Source organism: Macadamia integrifolia, chromosome 1 (genome assembly GCF_013358625.1).
Source record: "Macadamia integrifolia cultivar HAES 741 chromosome 1, SCU_Mint_v3, whole genome shotgun sequence".
In the NCBI taxonomy this organism is placed as follows: Eukaryota; Viridiplantae; Streptophyta; class Magnoliopsida; order Proteales; family Proteaceae; genus Macadamia; species Macadamia integrifolia.
The window spans coordinates 32,743,815-32,760,705 of NC_056557.1; the positions used below are offsets into that span (position 1 = coordinate 32,743,815).

Consider the following 16,891-nt stretch of genomic DNA (forward strand, 5'->3'; position numbering starts at 1 on the left):
AAAAAAAAAAACCAACTGCTGTTCTAGACATGCGGGCAACTTAACCAATGTGTAGGGTGGGAAGGGAGGGCTAGGTGGTTCTTTCCATTGGAAAGGGTGGGGGGGCAGGGGGAGACAAACGTTGGGTGGCCACCCCGGCGGCATGCCCACCTTTTCTCAAATAATAATAATAATAATAATAATAATAATAAATAAAAGACAGAATTTTGAAAGCATTAGGGGTATTAAATTTTGGTAATTTTAGCTAATACCTTATAGTCCAAAATTTTTCATCACCTTACATGACGAAAAAATCTATTTATCCATGGCCATTTGATGCCTTGATTGGACTTTTGAAAAAGTGAATCTTTTTTTTTTGTTGAGAATCAGCAATGAATTTTGAAACAAACCATAGAGCTACTTTTCCACCTTCGGCATGGCCATCAGTAGAAAAAGCAACTCAATCAAAGGAAATACAATCAAATGGTTGCGAGAACCTAAATCTAGGTCCCAATTGAGCATCCTAATTAATATCAGATACAAGAAAAGATGGAATAACATCCCAAGTAGAAGAAAATCTAGTTGAGGCAGCATGCTTTGCGAGTTTGTCCGTTACACAGTTGATCTCATGGAAGCAGTGAGATATATACCATAAACAAGAATCTAGGTAGCTCTTAATATACCACCACTCCTGCTGAAACACCCATGAAATTTTTTTGTTCTTGATGCACATTATGACAACTATCGAATCGCATTTAATCCAGAGGTTTCGGATATTCATTGATCTTGCATGATTGATACTAGCAAAAAAAGCTGTGAATTCAGCAACAAAGTTTGAAGAAATCCCTTCATAATTTGCGAACAACCTAGAGGGAACCCCCTTCTCATCACGCAAAACCCTCCAGCCCCAGAGCAACCAGGATTTCCTAGCGAGCACCCATCAATATTGAGCTTCCAATATCCCAAGGGAGGGCATTGCCAAGTTACTTCAACAATCTTCCTTGTTGCTGATGGAGATATCAGTACCTTTAACCGTCTGGAATATACAAGCTCCGATACCAACTTGATATTGATTGGAACTAACTTGGAAAAATCAATTAAATCTCTCAACACCGCCTTGACCACAAAAGAATGATTTCTCTCCAAACATTCATATTTTTGTTTGTTCCTTTCAGACCATTTATGGTATGGAATAAGAATAATCATAGCCATCCAAAGCTCGCTCAACCTAACGATTTTTCCTTTCCTTTTTCACCATGAGAATAATTCCTCGATGGATAGAAAACTACACCAGCGAACATCACAAAAACACATCAGCTCTGTCCACACCTTAGAGCTAAAAGCACACTCCAAGAAAATATGAGTATATGATTCATTCTCCTTTTTTACATAGCTCACATCTCGAAACCATTAGCACACAATATTTTTTAACCATATCATCCGTAGGCAAACGAGCATGAGCAAACCTCCATCCAAAAATGGAAAATCTAGGAAGCAGACCCTTCATCTTGACTAGGCGAGGCCAACCAAGAGTATTATTCTTATCCCTCAAAACCTCCCAGGCTGAATAAACTGAAAAAATACCAGACTTAGAAAGAGACCATACCCGTTTATCTTGAATGTCCACGGACGGAAGCTTGGTAGCCACAATCTGAGCAGAAATAACTTGCATTTGAGAAGAGAGAACTGGAGGCATACACCACCTCCCTCCTTCAATAAAATCTGATACAGAAGCAACAAGTGTACGAGGGAGCTGAACATCATTTGCTAGCAAATCAACAACTTTGTCCTTTCCTAACCACCGATCGTACTAGAAATTAATGGATGTACCATCTCCAACAATCCATCTTTCTGAATCTCCTATGAAATTCCAGATTTTTTTCAACCCAGGGAGAATAGAAGAGGATTTGGTTGAACCTTTTAGGGAGCCATCAGCCACAACAAACTGCCCTCGCATTGGTCTGTCTTGACAAACCAACCTAATTTTGCAAGAAGAGCCAAATTAACCTCCTTAAGACGACGAATGCCCAACCCACCTTCTTGCTTGGGTTTACAAGTACTACTCCACTTAACTGTAATTGCCTTGGAAGAAGTTGCTTCACCACACCAAATGAAATTCCTGATCCATCTTTCCATCAGTACAATAGTAGATAATGGCCAAAGGTAGATTGAAAAATTGTGTAATGGGATACTACTCATCACTGATTTAACCAATTCTACTCTTCCTGCCAATGACAGTAATCGACCCTTCCAACCAGATAGTCTAGCCTTGAACTTGTCGATTAAAGGCAGAACCGCCTCTTTTTTCACCATTTAAAAATTTGAACTCCCAAGTAGCGAGTGGGGAAGCTACACTCTGGAATCCGTAATACCTCCATGATTCTTATTTTCCTTATTCCTGCAATTGAACCCAAAAACATTTGACTTTTGTCAAGATTGAAGGCTTGCCCCGAGCATAGTTAACAAATTCGGATTCGGGAATTATTCGGACGGAGAATTATTCGGAATAATTCGGATGATTAATTGAAGGATTCGGTCAAAAAAGCGGTCAAAAAAGCTTATTGGGTTTTTTTTTTTTATTTTAAAAATTGTTTTTTATTGTTTTTTTTTTGGTTTTTTTTTTAAAATAATGTTTAAATGGACTGAATAATTCGGTTTAATTCGGATTCGGTCCGAATTATTCGCGATTTATATTCATTTTGGAAAAAGTCACGAATTTTAAAGAATTTTATTTTTAATTCGGATTCGGTCCGAATTTTTGATAAAATTCGGAAAAATTCGGTTCGGCCGAATAATTCGTGAATTATTCGGCCGAATTGATAACTCCGGCCCCGAGTAAGCTTGATATGTATCTAAGAATCTCTTAAGGTTCTTAACCCTTCTCAGATCTGCGTTCATAAAAATAAATAAATCATTAGCATACAAAAGATGGGAGGGGGTGAAGACATTCCGTGGACCTGGAATGTCTTTTATTAAATTCTTTCGTCTCAGCTCTTGAAGCCCTTGACAAAGAACCTCTTCCGCTAAAATAAAGAGTATTGGGGAAAGGGGATCCCCTTGACGCAAACCCCGTTCAACACCAAAAAATCCCACCGGGCCACCATTTACTAGAATAGATAACCTTGTTGAGTAGAGAATCTGACGAATCCAATCCACCCATTTATCATGAAAGCCGAATTTCTTCAAGACATCAAATAAAAACTGCCATTCTAGAGTATCATAAGCTTTTTGAACATCAAGCTTAAGACCCATATTATTAGTTAACTCTGAAGCTACCCCAATGTTTGAAAAAATTATTTTACCCTTCTAAAAAGCTCCTTGTTCCTCCGAGATGAGCATTGGCAATAGACAAGAAAGCCTAGTCGCTATAATTTTAGGAATAAGTTTATAGAAAAAATTACCAAGACAGATAGGCATGAATTGACCTACTTTCCTGGCATTCTCCACCTTTTGGATCAATGTTAAGAAATTGCTATTTATTCCCTTTGTAACAACACCTTCTTGGAAAAAATTTTATATTGCAGAGCAAACATCATCAACAACAATATCCCAACATACTCTAAAGAATGTGCTTGGGAAACCATATGGACCTGGAGCACTTGAAGGGTCTAAATCATAAACTGCTGCCTTGATCTCTTCTGAAGAAGGTATTGCCATCAACATTGCATTATTTTCAGCTGAAACCAACTTAGGAATAACAACCAACAAATTCTCATTCCGAACAGAAATGCCACCCTTTTGAAATAATTCAAAATGAGTTGCAAGCTGCTGCCCAATATCTGTTTCATCTGTGAGAACATGCCCCTTATCAGTATGAAGTTCTCTAATGGTATTTTTTCCCCTTCTAATCTTGGTAGACAGGTGGAAAAACATGGAACGCCGGTCCCCATACTTCAGCCATCTATTTCTCGATTTCTCAGCCCACAATTTCTCTTGTAACTCCATTGCTTTAGCAAAATCACGTCTACCATCTAGCTCATTCTCAAAAAGCTCGTCACTTAACCCATTCGTTTCAATACACCTCTGAATCTCCTCCATGTATGCACGAGACCGATTCACCTCAAGATCCACATGCGGAAAAGTCTCTCTTGCCCAATGACGCAACATTCCTTTTAACCTCTTGAGTTTATGAGCCACCACAAACAATGGCGTACCCCACACGTGAACTGCCCAATTCATCCGAACGACATCCTTAAAATCCACATGATCAGCCCAAAATCGGTTCATATGGAAAGGAACGTTCAGAGGCCTAGGCACACCTCTCTACAATCCACCATAACTGCAGAATGGTCTGAATACCCTCTAGTCAACACCTTTTGGGAGCAACCAGGGAACTTTTGCAGCCATGTATCATTACATATGCCCCTGTCCAAAACCGCACGAACATTGCCAACCCTTCTGTTATTCGTCCATGTAAATTTACACCCATAAGAAGGGAGTAACACCAATGATGCTGAATCCATAAAAGAAGCAAAATCTTCTGAGGAACCCACATTATATCTGCCTGGACCCCTCTTTTCATGAGAGAACAAGTAAGAATTAAAATCTCCTAAGCCTGGAACAGTTAGCATGAACTACAGACAAAAAGCAACGAACCCCTGAAACCTCAACATACATAGAAATATATTGATCTGAATTCAAAACAACTACAGGGCGGTTAATACTAGCCTTAAAAAAAAAACCATAAATTTGTCACAGCATCCCCTCGCAAATTATAAATAAAATCCAGATTATATCCCAAAGAAACAAATTTTTTTTTAGGGAACTTATCTGGATTCACCTTCGGTTCTGCTAAACACAACAACAATGGATCATACTCACGGACAATATTGAGTAAAGCAGCTCGCGCTCGTCTGTTGGCAATTCCACGAATATTCCAAAATAGGCACTTCATTAATCACTTACTGGGTAAGAACCCATTAAGGAATCACTTCCACGAAAAAAGTGAATCTCATTTTTAACTCTACTTGTAAAATACCCTTCCTAGTTTCAATAATCCCAAGTTACCATGGGTGAAGAAAAACTTGTTCCTACCTTATAAATCAAAGAAAGAATGATGAACTCAAATTTTGGTAAAATAACTGTTGAATAAGGAAAAATTAGTCACCATCAATGGAGGTAAGCCTTTGTCATAAACTATGGAGATGATTCCCATATTATATACCTTCTTTTTCCCTTTTTCTTTTTCTGGGTAAGAACCCATATGATATACCCTGTGATACAAATTTAATTGATAATCATGGCTGGATCTATTATAAAATGTTTCTAGCCACTACATAATGGGCCAATCATGTGAGTGGGAAAAGCATAAACATCTTAATGACGCGTGGAAAATTCTTAACCTATTATTGAGACAGGTTGTAGTATATTAGTTATATAAATAATGGAATTATAAGAGCTATATAGCCAAAGAGATTAAATAAACCGCCATTATATCATGGGCGGTTCAATACACATCATCACCTATCGGCTTCATTTGGCCGGTTATTATATACTGTTAGTGATTATGTCAATAAAAGAGGAACCAATCATACACATTAGAAAAGGAATATTTTAATTATATGGTAAATTGTTCTAAATGTTGCATGTAGTTGAAGTCATGCTTGGAGATTGGTTGCTCCAAAGCATCAGTTTTTTGTTCTTTATTATGTTATCACAATCATAGTTTTAACAATTGGATTAGGATTGGTGAAATCGTTTGGAACTGATCAGTATGGATCGAACTAATACCGATCCATTGGTATGACCCAAGGGTAAGAAAGTAATAAGAATTTTTTTTTTTTTAAAGAAAATTTCTATCACTCCTTTATACTTACTTCCTAGCAACTTACTCAAATTTCCCTGCTCAAACTTTCACATCTGATTCCCCATAATAAGAAACTACTACCTCTCCTTCTCCTCTATTAATTCAAAATACCCAGATTGCCCTCCCATGATTTTTTTTCCTAGAAAATGATGTATATTAATTATAAAAAGAGAAAAAGGAACAGATATAATACATCAAAAGAGGGAGAGCAAAACAGCCCATGCCTCACACTTGGAAGAGAAGGGGAGGCACAAGGTCCACCTTCGGCATTTCCATCAGTAGAACAAGACAACCACACTTCTCAACCACAAATACATAAGCTTAAGAAACACCCAAGCAAAATCTAGATCTTGGACGACCAAAGGCATCTGTATCAAAGTCAATCTGCACCAAACCGACGAAATTGAAACCGGCATCGAGACTTCAAATCGAGCAGCTGATTTTGAAAATAACAATGGGTTATTTTCCACTCCACCTCTTCCAAGGAAGGCAAACAATTTACCCATCTGTGATGAGCTATCCACGGGGGTTTCTTCTTCAGGAAAAGAGTTACAACCACAACTGAATCACACTCTATCCATAGCCGTTGCATATAGGGGTGTCAAAACCTAGCCCAAATCGATAAAATCAGTTGAAATCGACCAATAAAACCCGAACTGAATCAAACCGATTCTTATTGGATTGATTTTGGACTGAGGTATGTTGGGACCGACTGAAAATCGATCCAAACCGAACCGACCAAGAACCAAATCGAATGAAATCGATACAAAAATAAATGATTATGAGATTATAAATTGGTGAATTGACTATCCATTTTTCACAATATAAGTGAGAAAATTTTTTATTGTAAGGGGAATTCTTACAAATCATTGAATTTTAGGTTATGAATAGAGAAATTGATTTGTAAATTGTAATAATGCTTCCGTTGATTTCCTTGTTCAGTATACAAAACTAGTTGGATAGTTAAATGAATGATTAATTGGGGATAAAAGGGTTCATTTTGCGATTTCAATATTAGTTATCTTCTTAGTAATTTGTTATCCATTGGTTTCAATATTAGTTCCCTTACAACGATAAACCATGAGTTAATCATAAATCATAAATTTAAAGTGTTTTTTTCATCAAATCTTGTCATTATAAGTTATGTGTGTAAAATTTCATTATGGTTCAGGCCCAATAATAAATCGATCTAAATCAGTATTAACTCAATATTGAAAAACTGAAATAAACCGAAACCAATTTGGACCAAAACCAAAATCGACAGATAACCGAAGTTCCTTAATGGATTCATTTTGGTCTCCTTCATTCTTAAACCGAAACCGATTCAACTTGACCAAAACCAAACCGAACCTACCGATTGACACCCCTAGTTGCATACTAAGCTGATTTACAAGTTCTATCCCATGATTCAATCGTTCTATTTTTTAATATTTTTTAAAACTGAAGCAGGACCCATTTCGTCTTCTTTCTTTCTTATTCCGCAGCTACCCCCTCACCTTGCTTTCATTGAAAATTTTGTGGATTAGATTGAGTTGGCATGAAGGGCACAAGATCAGGTTTGGGCCCATAAACATTGGACTTGGCTTATGTGGCTTTTGGAGCCCAATACAAGCACTAGGTAAAGCGGCTGCGATTGGTAGTGGGGTGCAACATGTTTATGTTGCTGAGGAAAATAGAACGAAAGGAAGTAAAATCAAATCAATGCTAAGATGAAAAATTTTTGAAATAGTTATTCAGCATTCTGAAAAATTCTAAATTTGGTTGTAAAGTTCTACTTTTAATCAGATCCCTGAGATTTAAAATGTAAGGATTTGATAAACGCAAGGTAAAATAAATATTGCATCTGTAAAATATAATGGCCAAATATATTTAGAGTTTCAAGTAACATATAAATATCACATCTGAAAAATATAATTAACAAATATATTTAGGGTTTTAAGTAATGTTGCATTATTACAGGACTTTCTCTTTTCATTTTAGGGAGAGTGTTCTCTAAGCTTCTTGTTGACTGGGGAGCCAACCAACGAAGATAACCAAAGACGGTTTGTCAATAGGAGTGAAAAGGGGAGAGAGAGAGAGCTTGCATAGCCTACTCTACCAACTCCATTCGACATTCGTATATCAATTAATTTCACTTCCTTTATGTTTAGTTGCCACATTATCATTTGGTTTTAATTACTTTTAGGCAAGAGAACTCTGTCCACTTTTGCGGCCACTGTACTAGTATGTAAGACAATGAGAGACCACACGAAGGTATCTGGATTGGGGGACAGTGTGGACTTTTTGCGCCCACTTGTGTCTGAGCATAGAGCCACGCAAATGAGCATTATTCTTCTCCTTACTTTATATTAGCTTTAGGTAAAAAATTTCCTTCACCCATGGAGTAGGGTTCACCGACCTATCCCTGATTATTATTATCCCTCCCCTACTAGGAAAAGTTAGAAAGACCCTTCCCACCATTCCCAATACCCATCCCATCACACCAAAACCCATTGGTCAAGGATGTGGGGTGACTGAAAACTTTTTTCCTTAGTTTAATAGGTCACCAAAAATTCATGTTTATGAGATAAGATCAACAATGCCTATAATGTAGCTAACCATGCTTTTCTATTCTATGGTTGTGCCTTAGATTCATAGCAAGGTTCTAGAACTCGGAATGGTCATGGGATCGATCAAGGCCGATATCAATCTCGATCGGTTTGGATCAGATCGTATCAGACAAATCTACCTTTGTTTAAAAAAAAAAAATCAATTTTTATTACGATTTTACCTTTGGACCATACACGTGGATTAGGATTAGAAAGGTCAGGATCTATCGGGGATCAGTCAAGGCCGATGTCATTCTAATCCAACTGATACTGACCATTCCGTTCCATCTTTTAGAACCATGATTCGTGGTATCAATCGGCTATAGAGGATAATTTTGCCCTTATTTTTATTTAAAAAAAAAAAAATTTGAACAACTTTATTGCACCATTACACCAAAGTGGTAGTATACCATATTGCTGTGCATGTTTGTAAAGTGAAACAAGTAACCTCTTCCTGGACTTTGGCCAGTGCTCTATTGCACTGACAACCACCACCACGTCAAGAGGTGCTCACCCTGCCCTCGTGCATATGCACGACATGAAACATAAAGGGAAGCTGATAATTTCACTGCCACTTTTTTTATTTGGGTTTAGATCAGTGAGTATTTATTACTTATCATAAACTCAGAGATATCAAAATGGGATTATGGGAATTTCATCTTTGCGCTGTTCCATCTTGTGATCATAATAGAAACATCTATTTAGTAGTGCAACATTTTTGTCTTTTGTGTCATAATTCATATTCATCAATATCATTATCTAATTTTTTATTTTGGGTGCATATATCAGTATCAATATCAATGGAAGGAAGGGTAGTAAAAGTAAGCAATCCTGTATCCTCCAACGGATTGATAGGCTTTACGTAAACTCCAATTGAGTGGAGACAGTATGAGTCTGAACTTTCATGAAATCCTCCAGAGATTTTCTTGGTCCCCATCTGAATGCAGAGGTGACCGCCTTCCTTTTCTCCGGTTTGTTTCAAATGTCAAAGACTTGATTTCGCAAAGAACACTGTAGCTAGTGTAATAACCACTAATACCAGTAAGAAACTCAGTGGGATAATCTATGTCAAGCTGCAAAGTAGCCACAAAAAAAAAAAAATCATTGGCCTTTCATCACCTCTGTTACATCTATTATGGAAAATAGTTAAAAAGTTTGTCGAAATTTTGCTAATTTCAATGTGTCCGAGACGAAACAGGAGGCCAAACCCAGAATCAGCACTGTTTCGTTGAATTTTTTTTCTCATTTTGGTATAAAAAAAAATGCACTGTTTCATCCAAATTTCAGTCATTTTCGTAGTTTCCGATTATCAACAAAAGTTCTAATCTCCTCGACCTCTATCGCCACTCATGCTGGCTGATTGACTCCTATCTTGTAGGAGTCCCATTAGATGTCCCATTATCCACAGATTATATAAGGAAAGAAAATTGGCCAAAAGAAGATCTGGAAAAAATCACAAAAGAATCCAACAAAAATGCAACTCTTCATTTCCTTTGCTTTCCATTTTTTAGAGATAAAAGTAGAGTAGAATTCTTTGTCTTATTTCAAAATTTTCCTCCACAGGGTCCATCGTTAGACTCTAGTGCATTGTATTCAAAACTCCTACAAGGAATATATTGTTGTTTATTCCTTTATCTTTCGGTGGTTTTGATTGGCCAAAAAGTACCTGGAGCAATCCAGACAAGAGGAGAGCTCAAGTCGCTTGATCGAGGTCAAATTTATCATTGAATCTAGTCAGAAAGGATTCTACCAGGCTCACTCACTCAACAATACAGCCAGTTGGTACTATGGGAAGAATTCCGTGCCAACACTATCACATGTGACAATAGATAGCTATGACAACTCAAACTCACATGTGATAACATAAACTACATCTTAGAGGATGAGTTTCCAACCATGTGTGGACTCTTATCATGTGTATATAGGACTCCTTGTAACTAATCTCATTACGGAATACAATCGCATTACAACTCTCAACATGGTATCTAGAGCCATATGCTCCCACGAGCCTCACTCCCCTCTTCTCTCCCTCTAATCGTGTGGCGTCATCCACACTCCATCTCCTGTTCTTCTTCTAAACCTGTGGTACCCCACCCACATTCATGGCCGATACCTCAACCCTTGTACCTGCGATCCCGTCCTCTCCCACCCCTCCCAATCTCCCTGGGGTGCCCCCACAGGCTAACACACAGTCCCCCGGTGAAGGAAATTACATTGCAAGCTTGATCCATAATGCTTCCTTAGTGTGCTCAATTTTTGATAAGGATAGTGTGCTCAATTCTTTTTGGGTGGGCAGAATTTTCTGGTTGAGAATGGACATGAACCCCTTAAAATTAATGCTCCATTAAGGACATAAAACCCTTTGAAATCATCGACATCTTTGGTTTGGATTGAAATTGGTTTTCCCAATTGAAATTTATGTTGAAACATGTCCCAGACATCGATTAGTCCTCCTAATATTTTATATGGAAAATGAGCACTTCCCCTTCTTAATCGAGGAGAAGAGCATGAATTAACTCACATTCCACAGATAATACGACGTACTAGAGGTCAAGGAGGTAGAAGACTTGGAAGTCGGCTGGACACTGCCATTAGTGCATTGAGGAGAGAAAGAAAGAGAGTAAAAACAAAAATAGCTGCTCTATAGTAGTGATCATAACTCTGAAGTCGAAACTCTCATATGGCAAGTAGCACTTTCACAGGATCAACAAGTAATAATGGCGCATATCAACTTGAACCCACAATCAGCCTAATCGGGCAATGATAGGACTGATTGGCACTAGCTTATTAATTCCCAGTACTTCTGTGAACCCTTTGTATAGGTAATTTAGTATCCTCCAAAGGATTGATAGGCTTCAAGTACACTCCAATTGAGCAGAGAGAGAGTACGCTAGAAGTTCCATGAAACCCTCCAAAGAATTGCTTAGTCCCCATCTGAATGCAGAAGTGATCGCCTTCCTCTGGCCCAAACGGCCCAAATTTTCTCTTGTTGGTTTCAAACGTCAAAGACTTCAACATACATTGAAGAGAACATTTGTAACCACTAATACCGGTAAGAAACTCAGAAGGATAATCAATCTCAACCTGTAAAAAATTAACCAGAAGCAATTAAAGAATCATATATTGGCCATTCACTTCTCTTTTATATATTATATTCTGAATTAAGAACCCCAGTATGACTTATATAGTTCATACGCATGGCTCAGAGTCAGATTCCTCTTATCTTGTTAGGGTCACTCACATGGAGTGTTGAATGAATTTCATTATTTTTGGTGAATGGTTCTTATTCAACTCTGATATGACCCGATCATGTGGTTATAGAGTCAGTATGGACCTGAGGGACTAGTCAATCCAAAAGGCCTGGATCCCGTTCTTAACAAAAAAAAAAAAAAAAAAAAAAAAAAAAAAACTTTAGCGGTGATTTTTCCTTGCTACTAAAGCTATATATACCGCCCCTAAAGGCAATAGGGTGTTTTTTAACCTGTCGGATAATCGTCACTGAATATAGCACCCCTATTGCTTTGGGGCGGTTTTTTGCACCCGCCCGTAAAGGATACCTTTAGGGGCGCTTTATTCATCCGCCACTACAAAATACCATTTAGGGACGAAAAAAAAGTGATGAAATTTAGTTGCTACCCAGATCCTGCTACCCATACGTGGCAATGGTTAATGAAACCACATTCAATGGCTAGTTTTCAATATTTAAATTAATGCTAATAACAGTTTATTGTTATCCTCTCTTCTTTAATTAAAATAATATTCCAGATTTATCCTTTGTGCAGTGTATAACAGTAATATTATACACGTCCGTCTCCTTTTCTTCTTTTTCCAACGTAACTGCACCGATTTAACTGGCCTGGCTGCTTCTCCCTTGCACCTTTTTTTTTTTCTGGTAAAGTCTTCTCCCTTGTAGCCATCAGGACTTTTCCTTCTACAAGTGCCAATGACCTTTGAGATCTGATCAGGACAAATTCCAAATCCAATTCTATGAATATAGTTAGATCTATGAAAATGAGATGTAGGTGTTCAGTTTAGTAATCGTTTTTACGTAATTACCTATATACACTGCACAAAGGGTAAATCTGGAATAATATTTTAATTAACAAAGAAAGGATAATAACAAATTGTTATTAGCATTAACATAAATATTAGAGGAATTATCACTCCCCTCCCCTGAACTTTGGGGAAATATCAAGTTCCTCCATGACTTTTTAATTAATTCACTCCCTTCCGTCAAAGTCAAAAGATTCTACACTTGTTAGTACCTATTAGTTTCTGCCGTTAAGTATCTAACATAATTTTATAAATACCCTAAATGCCCCTCTACTTAATCGATGAAAAGAAGGAGAGGAAGCCCACACCTCTTCCAACCACCTCTTTCTTCACCGTCGCCGAGAAACAAAGGTGACTCCGTCGCTGCTCACCGAGAAGCCAGCCCTCTTATATCCGCGCCTCTTTCTTCACTGTTGCTGCTCACCGAGAAGACCTAGGCGACTGTACTCCATCTTCACCTACAGTCGCTGCACACGGAGAACCCAGGTGACTGTACTCCATTTTTTACTTGAGATTGCTCTACAATTGAACCTTTTTTGCAGCGGACGTAACAAAAGTCTCAGGAAAAGAATAGGTAGAAGTGCAGCCCAACAAGAAAGGAAGAGGAAGGAAACAGTAAATGCTGGATATAGAGGAGTTTCGGCAAATATTTGGAGGTGGAGAAGATGACTTCTATTACTTCTTTGTTGAGCCATTTGATGCAATTGAGGAATGACAAGTAACTGTGTTGGTTTTTTGTACCTTTACCAAAGGGTTTTTTCAATTACAAATCAAACATTCTTGGATTATGATTTCATTCATTTTCTAATCAGTGAATAGCTCATCTTACAAATTTTGAACTATCACATAGCTTCACAGCCTACTGCATATTTCCATGGGTTTAAAGAAATACTACGTTCACTAAATCATTTCAAGCCTTGAAGATTTTATATTTACATCTGATTTTGTTTTACTTTTCTCTGAGAAAAAAAAAAAAAAAAGGTGGGGGATTCTCCAATTGGTGCATCCAAATGCAATTCTCCAATTCTGAAAACGGGGTTTTGTTAGTGACCAAAGGAGAAAAGAATTGGAGATGCAAATAATGCATCCAAAATTTGTAAGATGAGCCCAACAGGCCCGGCTTGGGTCTTCTCAGTGCGCAGATATGAGAGATCTAGCTTCTTGATGCGTAGTGACGCTGGAGAAAGACTGACCAGGAGAGTAGTGACGCTGAAGAAAGACTGACCAGGAGAGGGCTGGCTTCTCAGTGAGCAGTGACGGTGAAGACGACAGAGTCACCTTTGTCTTCTCCGTGAGCAGCGACGGTGAAGAAAGAAGCGGTTGGAAGAGGGGCTGACTTCCTCTTCTTCTTTTCATCGATCAAAGTAGAGGGGCATTTAATGTATTTACAGAATTAGGTTAGACAATTAACAACAAAATCTAACAGGTGCTAACGAGTGGTAGAATCTTTTGATTTCGGGGGAGGGGAGTGAATTAATTAAAAAGTCATGGGGGAACTTGATATTTTCCCAAAATTCAAGGGAGGGGAGTGATAATTCCTCTAAATATTAAAAACTAATCACAGACAAGTGGTTTCATTAACCACTACCACCAAATCCTGCTACTTGGGTAGCAGCCAAATTTCTTTCGCAAAAAACTGCTCCTAATACGTATTATTAGTATTAAACAATATGTAAGAATTAGTATTAGGGGAGGATTGGATCCATCACTAATGCAATTAATTATTTGACAGATATAAAATCGCCACTAAAGGGCATGTTTTCAAAAAAAAAAAAACAACATTTATACTACCGCTACTAAAGGATTTTTTTAAATATATATATATATATATATATACACAGGTCTGGGTGCTATTATAGAGGAACCCTATACATCGCTAGGAAAAAAAAAACTAAATGACAAACAGTACCTCATAAAGGGTCTCATACTTCTTCAATCATAATTTCAGTTATATCCTATTACTTTTTTTTTTTTGGGTACCATCCTATTACTACTTTTTACTTCTAACTTTAATACAATCAAGATCAACGAGGCAAGTAGAGAGAAAACCTGTAAAACTACGTCTTTGAAATTGATTATTACTTCTGATCTCTCTCTACTTCAAAATCAGAGAACAAATTCTAGAAGGCTAGATTTCATTTAAAATAATAGCCCTATTTTTTTTCCTTTAAATAATAATAAAAAAATAATAGCCTTATTAGTTGGTTTCACATACACCAATCCTTGCAAACATGTTCCACATACATTTCAGTAAACCCCTTTCTGCAGATTTAGATAACACAGTCCATCATAGCCTCCCCACCCAACAAAAAAACAAAGATGAATAAACAAGAAATCATGACAACAGAGGAAATTATGAATCATTTCAACATACTGTTGAACAACTCAACTATATACAATATACAAGTTCAGAGGAAGGACATGAATTTTTCGTAACATCTCAATTGTAAATCACCTTTGGCCTCTCAAGCACATTTGATTTGTAAAGGTTGTGGTCTCATTCTCTTCTCTTGCTAGCACGATGCCCTTGTTTTCCACGTCATAAATCCTTAGAAGAGTAAGAACTCACCCCAATTAGGTCAACTTGAACAATATAGCAGGGTTTAAGATTTCATCATCAACCAATAGAAAAAAATGAGTCAGAAAAAATAAGAAACTTTCCAATTTGATATTAAGGATAAGTGGTAGTAAGAAGCAAAAGTCTAGTTTATATTGACAATAATCCCACATGAATCTACTTCATACAAAATCTTTCTTCTTCTACTTTTTTCTACTTGTAATTTTATTCTGTTATCATAATGTTCAAGAGTTCAACACTATTTCTGATTTTAATCTAATTTATCTATTCTCTGTTATTTCCTTCTTTCACTCCCTTTAATTCCCTGATAAGCATCTAGTCTTGGGTTTGTCCTGCAGTTCAAAATCATATGCTTATTTAATTAAAATGAGCTGATCATGCTTGATCAAGCTTGGTGATAATAATTACATTTCACCTACAAATAGAAAAACAAATGAAAATAGAGGCTTGAAAGCCCCTATTACTTAACCTTTAGTGATGGATGCATTAAGCCGCCCCTATTGCCTTCTCTTTAGCTAAATGTGCCCCTAAATGTGCCTACCCATTTTGTTGTAGTGAAGGCTGATTTTTTTGTTGTTGTAGGAACGGTTGAAATATGTAATTTAGTATCCTCCAACGGATTGATAGACTTCACGTAAGCTCCAATTGAGTAGAGATAGTTTGAGTCAGAAGTTCCATGAAATCCTCCAAATAGTTGCTGGTTCGTCCCCATCTGAATGCGGAAGTGTGTGCCTTCCTCTGGTTAGCAAGTTTTTGCCTTTCTCATCCCAAGTATCTCCCAGTCTTATCCCATTAGGACCCACCTTGATCATCATCTCCATTCCCTTTTTGGGATTCATAGATAACTAATATTGACTTCTGCAGGCCTCTCAGGCAAACATTAAACAACAAAATCAGTAAGAGAAGATTATGGAGCCTCTGTCCATTTTTTTTTTTTTTGGGAATGAATAAATAAATAAATAGATTAAAATCCCAAAAGAAGAGAAAAGAAGAGATTACAAGGCAGGATGCCATCAGAGGCAACAAAAGATCAAAACATCAACCTAAGGTCGCTGAAGAATGAAAAGGAACAACAAGAAGCTCACACTACGTTCTTAGCATCAGATTTTCTACTTAATACGGTGATTCCTCTCCCTACGCTAAGTAGAGACTCGAGATTCTATGAAATTAATATACATCTAGAAGAGAAAGTTTCACTAATTTATTTGTATGAAAAGATTAAGCAGGCATCTGAGGTTCTTTCCAAGAACATTTTATAGGAATTGTTGGATTTGCCACATCATTAGTCAAGTTTCATTAAATTTCCTTCTTCTCAATCTCTACCCATATACCTACAGATAAAGATTAACTTGTTTGTTGTAAGCCTTTGTGGATTTTACCACAAATTGTAACATATCACTTCAAATATTAGTACTACAAGATAGAAGTTCTTTTAATTATTGTGGTCTACCAGATTTAGAAGAGAGAGAAAGAAAGAGAAGAGACAGAGTCTGACCTTTTCTGGCAAAGGGTACGTAGGTCCTAGGCGAAGTCGACGGTCGCTCGCCGCCGGCCGCTGCCTCACTTACAGAATCGAGTCTCAGAGACGACGGACACTGGGAATACAACAAAGAAAGATCGAGTAAAGTTTTCCTTCTCACAGAAGAATTCTGCAGCCAGCCACCCCACCCACTAGTCTATGTAGAAAGGAAAAGAAAAGGATAAAACGAATCTTTCGATAGAAAAGTAAACAAATCGGGTGAGCTAGCTAGTCCAGATAAAAAGAAGGAAAAGAAGAAGGAATCTTTTGAATGAAAAGTTAAAAAGAAACGCGAGAGATTGGTTGGAGAGACATTGCTAACATTCAATATTGATGGTTTTTGTTGATAGTAGCAGGGTTCCATCAAA

At 37.3% G+C, this 16,891-nt stretch overlaps 1 long non-coding RNA gene across 2 annotated transcripts; it reads right to left on the bottom strand.

The window, feature by feature from the left end:
* Positions 1-14,635: 14,635 nt before the first annotated feature.
* Positions 14,636-16,867, bottom strand: LOC122075802. 2 transcript variants are annotated; one of them, XR_006139353.1, is made up of 2 exons: positions 16,500-16,867; positions 14,636-14,974 (listed from the first exon to the last, which is right to left on the bottom strand). It is a non-coding gene; the product is annotated as an uncharacterized LOC122075802 (long non-coding RNA). The 2 variants fall into 2 exon arrangements; XR_006139354.1 differs by having other exon boundaries at positions 14,636-15,862.
* Between the last annotated feature and the right edge of the window lie 24 nt (positions 16,868-16,891).